General features: G+C 36.9%; 1 long non-coding RNA gene across 1 annotated transcript; it reads right to left on the bottom strand.

Moving 5' to 3' along the window:
- Positions 1–1,165: 1,165 nt before the first annotated feature.
- LOC127876502 (uncharacterized) lies at positions 1,166–2,860 on the bottom strand. Its single transcript, XR_008047900.1, has 3 exons — positions 2,681–2,860; positions 2,135–2,217; positions 1,166–1,309 (listed from the first exon to the last, which is right to left on the bottom strand). It is a non-coding gene; the product is annotated as an uncharacterized LOC127876502 (long non-coding RNA).
- Between the last annotated feature and the right edge of the window lie 4,423 nt (positions 2,861–7,283).

The raw sequence follows: 7,283 nt of genomic DNA, 5'->3' as shown, positions 1-7,283 counted from the left end.
AAAAGGCGCATAATGCGGCGTCTCATCAGGGTCGGCGCTGTTTGCTTAAAAGAATGTCTGTAAGAAATATTCTTAATATAGAAATAAATTTACTAGACATCCCTAATTTTGGAACAAAAACAATAGTTGTTCCCTGACTGTTCTACCACTTTGATAGTATACTGGACATTTTCTGTCATGCACCGGATACAGTGACCACAAAGACAAGGTTGATGTTACGTATTTGTGGTATTCATATAGTTTAAGTAAACTTAAACGATGAAAATGTATCAATTACCACAAGACGTGTGACCATGCCCGCTAGCTAGGTTTTTAACTTTTAAGCTAGAAATCTAAAAATAAAATCTATGAAAAAGTTAAATTTAATTACGTGTGTTACTTGTTGAATTAAATAAACTGTGAAAGCAATACCTGCATAAAAGCTATACCTGCAAACAAATTCATTTGGTCTGAATGAAAGGTACCTACAAACTTAACTAAAGCGCAATACCGGCATCCAAACTGAAGTTATTGAGCGAATACAATTTGTTTCTATTTTTAGCAACATTAGCTTAAAACCAACTGTCCCCCATATACAATCCCTCGCTAAATAAGCTCATACGCAAACAATTTCAGCACATTCAATATATCCATCCAAACGTTTTAACTATGTTTAGCAACAGTGACCTTGACCTTGACGCAAACGGACCTACACGCAACGCTACTGTAGATCTGCATGTCAGCAAGTGAAAAAAGTTGTTGAAATCAAGTTTACCTGAATTTATTAATTATAATAATAATTATTCAACGAGGGCAGAATTATGATACGTGTTCACATAATTCGCCGAATGACCCCGAGCAAACGGGTGAAGTTTCAATTGAATATCTTTAGTAGTCATCGACAGTTGTTGCACGTTTAAAGTAATCCATTTTCTAATTACAAAAGGGGACATAACTCTGCTATATTGCAGGTCAGAATAGCACGACTTTGTTAGTGAACCAACAGAATGACCTCGAACAAATATATACAGTTTTCATTAAATAATGTGGTAGACACTTTGGTATGGAGGTATTGCACGTTTACCTTAACCATGTAATATTTCCTATAGCCTGGAAGGAAAGACGACGACGTCAACAGTGAAAGTCTAGCTAACGTTATACACAATATAAAAAAACAAACCTGATTTTAGTTGATTCCGTATTTGTTTTTCTTAGCCATAATGGCCGACAGCGAAACGGATTGCGCAAAGGAGACGACTGCTATTACGATGACCTCAGTAAAATAAGTGTCCACGCCGGAAAAAAAACAGGGGTGCTAAGGACCGGAAGGCTGAAATAAGGTCGAAACGGGAAATTAACCCATTTATGCATAGCGTCTAGAAAAAAGGCCTTGGCAAACAACGTAGACCAAGATGAGACGCCGCATGATGCAGCGTCTCATCTGGGTCTACGCTGTTTGCTTAAAGTAATTTCTTTAAGAAATATTCTAAACATAAAAATAAATAAACTAGACATCCCTAATTTTGGAAATGAATTGATCCAATTTAGAAAGATGGGAGAGTCCATTAGGCATAAATGGGTTAAGTAAGCTTTCTAAATATGGTATCATTAGAAAAACGCGAATGCCTCCGCGATATACGAAGTGTCTCAAAAAAGTATTGAGTCGCGTTCTTAGAAAACAGGGTTTAATGCATGTGCGTAAAGTGTCGTCCAAGATTAGCCTGTGTAGTCCGCACAGGCTTATCAGGGACGACACTTTCAGCTTTTATGGTATCTTTAGTTTCAAGGAAGTCCCTCCTTACCGAAAATCAAGTTTTGGCGGAAAGTGTCGTCTCTGATTAGCCTGTGCGGACTGCGCAGGCTAATCTTGGACGACACTTTACGCACATGCATTAAGCCCACTTTCCTCAGAACGCGACACCATTGATCATTGAAGACTCTATGTATGTTTGTATGTGATGGTGTTAGTTCGTAGTCTACATCTTTCAATCCTGTTTATTCTTAGAAGCAGACATATCATTTGTAGAACAATATATGAAAATTTAACCGAAAAGATGCACGCTTTATTATGTATCTTTAACATACATATGCATGATTAGTTGGCTATCTTGAGATTTGAGATATCGAAGGTTGCCCAAAAAATTTCATAACTTACCCTTTGGGAATGACTCAAACGACTTAGACCTTAAACTTTTCGGGGAACTTTCCGAAGTGGCAAGCGATTGTAGAAAGTATTACCTATTGAAATTAATAAAATAAATTAATGATCATTTCACGGCATAGATTTATTGATGCGTTATTGCATAAAACAGGGATAATGTTTTACTTTACTGATTGTGTGTGTGCCTAACCAAGCGAAAATTTGACGTTGTGACGTCGGCGATAATCATTTATATTCTCCCATGCTATCGTCTGCCCAAAATAGGTTAATGAGTGATATAATAACAATCAATTCTCTCTGGGCATCTGACTCAGTGAACAACAATTGGCAAGACAGAAAGTTCAAAGGAATAACCGACGCCAGTTTGCTAAATTTAAAGTATCGTCAAAAATAAAAGAAATATCTCATTTGAAGTACAACATCAACGATATTGAACTTAAATTAAAGTTGATGGACGTCAACCGATTTTTAACTGATCATTGAAAACGACGGACCGCTTTTCAAGAACTTAGTTGCCGTGGCAACAAAAGGTCAACTTACCACAACGATTTCGATGGGAATGGGGACCGGGAGCTTTGCCTTGAACCTCTCGTTGACCTGGGCTTTGACCAGATAAAGGACCAAAATGCAGATAGCGGAGATGATGACGGGAGCGGCGTTCGTGGTGTGGATGTTCTTGAAGATGGATATCCACGTCTGGAAAAAGGAATTAGAGATGCGGGGGGGTTAAATAAAAGAACGCTATGTGATTTAAAGAGTAACAGATAATAAGTATAGTATTATATGTTCGGATAGCTTGTTTTCTCTCGTTAAAAAGTATGACAATATCTTAGTATTGAAATACTAGTAGTACATGTATTATTATCAATTGAAAACATGCCAAATAAATGTATCACACAATTCACCACAATGTATGCCAACTGAATAAATGGGCAATGTGTTCAATAACTTTATTCGTTATAAATACAAGTCTAAACATATAACAACCAGACCTAATATAGCATCTAGATGTCAACATAAATTTACATTTGTTTGTTTAGGTCCCTGATTAAAACAATCGGACTAAAATGAACGATACTATACTAAAACGAATTACCGAAAAGGTATACATGTATAGAGAACAAATTTAGCCAATGGTTTTGGTCACAACCAATCTAAAATAAAAAAGGTAAACAAAAGTGCCATTGTCGCAAAGATACGCTTATCAGTAACAATAAATCAGAAAAGGATTGGACAAAGTCTTAATTGATTTCTTTTATTTTTTCTTGGACCTGAAATTGTGACCTGACTTCAACCTTGGAATTTGGTTATAGTGTGCGCCACTCAGTATGCGTGTAGCTACTATAAAGCATTTCAAAACCCTTAATGCGGTAAGAACATTGTTTGATCTTTGGCCTTGATTTTTGACCTTGGACTTAAGACTCAGTGATTTTGTTTTTGCGTGCGACACTCCGTTTAATTATGCTGATTACTTTTGCAAAATTGTTTGAATATCCTTCCGTGATGGTTATAAGTTATACCCGGACAAGTGTTGTTAAGTACTAATTTCATAAACCGGCCATTTGACATTGAATGGTGACTTCGACACTGGACCTAGACACCAGTGCAAAACCACATCCCATCATGCATAATGCATGTGCGTAAAGTGTCGTCCCAGATTAGCCTGTGACGTCCGCACAGACTAATCAAGGTCGACACTTTCCGCTTTTTATGACATTTTCGATTAAATGAAGTCTCTTCTTAGCAAAAATTCAAATTTAGGCGGAAAGTTACGTCCCTGCCCGCACAGGCTAATCTGGGATGACACTTAACGCACATGCATCATGTCGAGTTTTCTCAGAACGTGACTCATATAGTTTTACTTTTTACTTTGACATGGAACTTTGGTTTTTAAAATAAGGAATTTGTCTTATTATGCTGATAAATTAATTCAAGGTTTTGTAGATCAAGATATGCTGGACACAAGTATGCTCGGGAGAAAGTGTCGAGTACAAATTTCCTTTATTTACCTTTGACCTTTAATTGTAAACTTTACCTTAGAACTAGGAACCTGGTTCTTATGCGCCACACTCATCATGCTGATCACTTGGGGCAAGTTGAATGAAAATACTGTCATGCTTTAGGAAATACTAGATGTGACCTTTGACCTTGAATTATGACGTTGAATTTGGACCTTAGGACCTGGTCCTTGCGCTTGACACTCCGTCTTATTAGGTTGATCGTTCATGCCGAGTTATTTCAAAATCCATACATGCTCAAGAGATACATGCTACGGCCAAAGTGACAGCTACCAATTCCTAAATTAGGCTTTTTACCTCGGAAAGCGACCTTGAACTTAGACCAAGGCACCTGCTTCTTGCGCGTTATCCGCCCGTCCCATCATGATGATCCCCTATGGCATGATTTATGAAAATCCATACATGATTTAGACAATTACTAAATGTGACCTTTGTAGCAGAATTGACCTTGGCATCTTTTCGCTCCACACTCCGACACATCAAGCTTATTATTTATGCAAATATACTTTAAATCCATCCATGCCGGACGACGTTATGTGCTGGACAGTGTCAATGTTTTTCATAATTGACCTTTGACCTTGAATGGTGGACTTTACCATGGACCCATGCTTACTTATTATGGCAAGGTAAGTGAAAATCCCTCCATGCTGGACGAAGCCCGCTCGGGTGTTCCCATTTTATGGACTTTTTTTAACAATAATAAGACAACAACGCTGCATCGTACCTGCAAAACACCTACAAAGAAACATAACTACATCGCCACTCCAATTTTGAACTCGTCCGTGATTCCTGCAGACGTCGCCACGGTCGTGGTCATGTTGGCATCCAAAGTGGCGTTAGCAGCACCACCTGTCGCCGTCGCTGAAGTCCCTGCTGTGAAGAATTTTCCAATGACGGAGCCAGTCAAGAGGCCGACAAGAGCCGAGGTACCTTAAAATTGTAGACTACGTTTTTAAATAAATTGATAAGCAAATACTACCCAAAACCGATCTTTATAAAACAGAATACCCTGGAAACCATGGTACAAATTTACCTATATATTGATTTAATCAGCTCGCGACGCGGGGCGCGTGAACACTTAATCCAACAATTAGGGAAAGCAGTTTGACACCACATTACCACTCTAGATAAGAATGTTCAGTCTGCAGTGAATTGCATGGGTCATTGATATTAAATAGTTGTGAACAACAAAGCCCCATTGTAGTGAAACTAATTAGTTATTAAAAAAACGATTTGCAGCGGTTTTTGGATATCTTTTAATACGCTTTATTCTTATGTGCTATGTATAATGTATTTTGCACATGCTAGTCAGGGACGACAATTTCCTTGCTTATGTTTTTTTTTTTGTTAAAAGGAATTTAAAAATCAAGTTAAGGCTGCAAATGCTAATTTGGGACAACTCTTAACGCTAATGCATTAAGCCCAGTTTTCCAAAACGAGGCTCTAAAGATCTTACCCACGGCAGCGTGCTTTGAAGTTCCGAAGAAGAAGTAGATGACAACGGGGAAGAATGACACGTAGAGACCGACCACGGGTGGAAGATCAGCCAACATCGCGAATGCCATACCTGGTAATATGTATTATATAGTGTAACCTGGAAATATATATAGTACGGGCAAAAGCCCCGCGAAGCGGGAGTTGACCGTTCATACATATGGAAATTTAGACATAAAATAACATAAGAATACCACATATGGATGCGTCTCAAAATAATTTGCCACGCGACATATATTTTCGCGATGATATTTATGACCTTGAACAAATAAAAAACACTTTGACATATTCTAAATCACATGTAAATACATATCTCAGGAAAAATTATATCAATGACATCATAATTGTGAAGCGAATCGCACTAAATATTCTCGCATTATTTGGTTTTTCTTCGCAACTGTTCCAGAATTTAGACCATTACTCAATTATCTCCCCTGAATACTCTTCTTCAGTGGGTATAAGCCGAAGACTGGTTCACTACATATAGTGACAGTCTTTACCAAACATAATTTACGTGAACATAACCCGTCTTAAATATATTGCCGAATATCAGATTTCTGTCGAATTTATTTGCTTTGATCTTTTCGATATCTTATTGTTATTATTATCCTGACAAATCACAAACGCTTGTTAAAAAATATTTGTTTTAAACATTATAGTTGGCATCTCTATCCCTCCAGTATTATCCGCGGTATTTCAATAACGACACCCTACTGTTTATTGTCAGAATTCGTGACGCATTTTCCATTCGCTCTCTCAGAAAGAAGTTGTACGTGTGATCATGAGCAATATTCTGGTAAGTTGTCGTTGTTATCCATTAGAAACACATTTTTATTCATTTAAAGATATTCCGATCTAACTTTTTAGTCTTTTAGCTTTAATTTTTAAGTATTTACACCTCGTCTGCTCAGCACTTTACCGTTATCCCGAAAGGTTACATATCATACAATATTTTACGTAAAAAATCTTCCAGATTCGAAGTCACAAAAAACAAGACATTTATAATTGTCTGCATATTGATCAGATTTTAAGATATTTGTGGTTTTCCGTCTTTAGAAGCTGTTCTGCCAAGGCAAGAGTGGGCATCACACAAGCCATTCTATCCAGCAAACTGGCAGTGTTGGTTACAGAAATCAACAAAGGAGGGATTCCTGAACTATCAAAGTTTCCAAGCTATACACACAGTTATTATCTGTGGTGATCTTTATTGGTTCTGTTGGTTTACTTGGATGGAACATGTGTGAACTTTTATAGAACTTTGAAAAGTCTATATCTGTCTATCTATTAACAAAAATCAGCTATGGTATAATAAGATCAGATGTGCAAACAATGTCAAAGGGTTGTTAAATTAACAATTTGAAGGCAATTATGCTGAAAAAATATGAAAGTTCCCATTCAAAATTAGTATGTATATCGACAAGTGTCTGCCAATAAATGTCAAACTAGTAATACAAAACTTACCACAAGTATGTAAAAGCACTAAGTACCTGTTGTGATCATTTTTTAGTAAGATAGTGTAATTCTAAACAGTAGCAAATAGCTTGTTTAGTAAATGCATAATGCAATTCATATGATTTCCTTTATATTGTGTAATTAATAAATTGGTTGTTACTTGTTAACCCATGATAAAT

The sequence above is a fragment of the Dreissena polymorpha genome, chromosome 4 (assembly GCF_020536995.1).
Source record: "Dreissena polymorpha isolate Duluth1 chromosome 4, UMN_Dpol_1.0, whole genome shotgun sequence".
Taxonomy (NCBI): Eukaryota; Metazoa; Mollusca; class Bivalvia; order Myida; family Dreissenidae; genus Dreissena; species Dreissena polymorpha.
The sequence above is the reverse complement of the archived record's forward strand: the minus strand, read 5'-3'. Positions and strand labels throughout refer to the sequence as shown.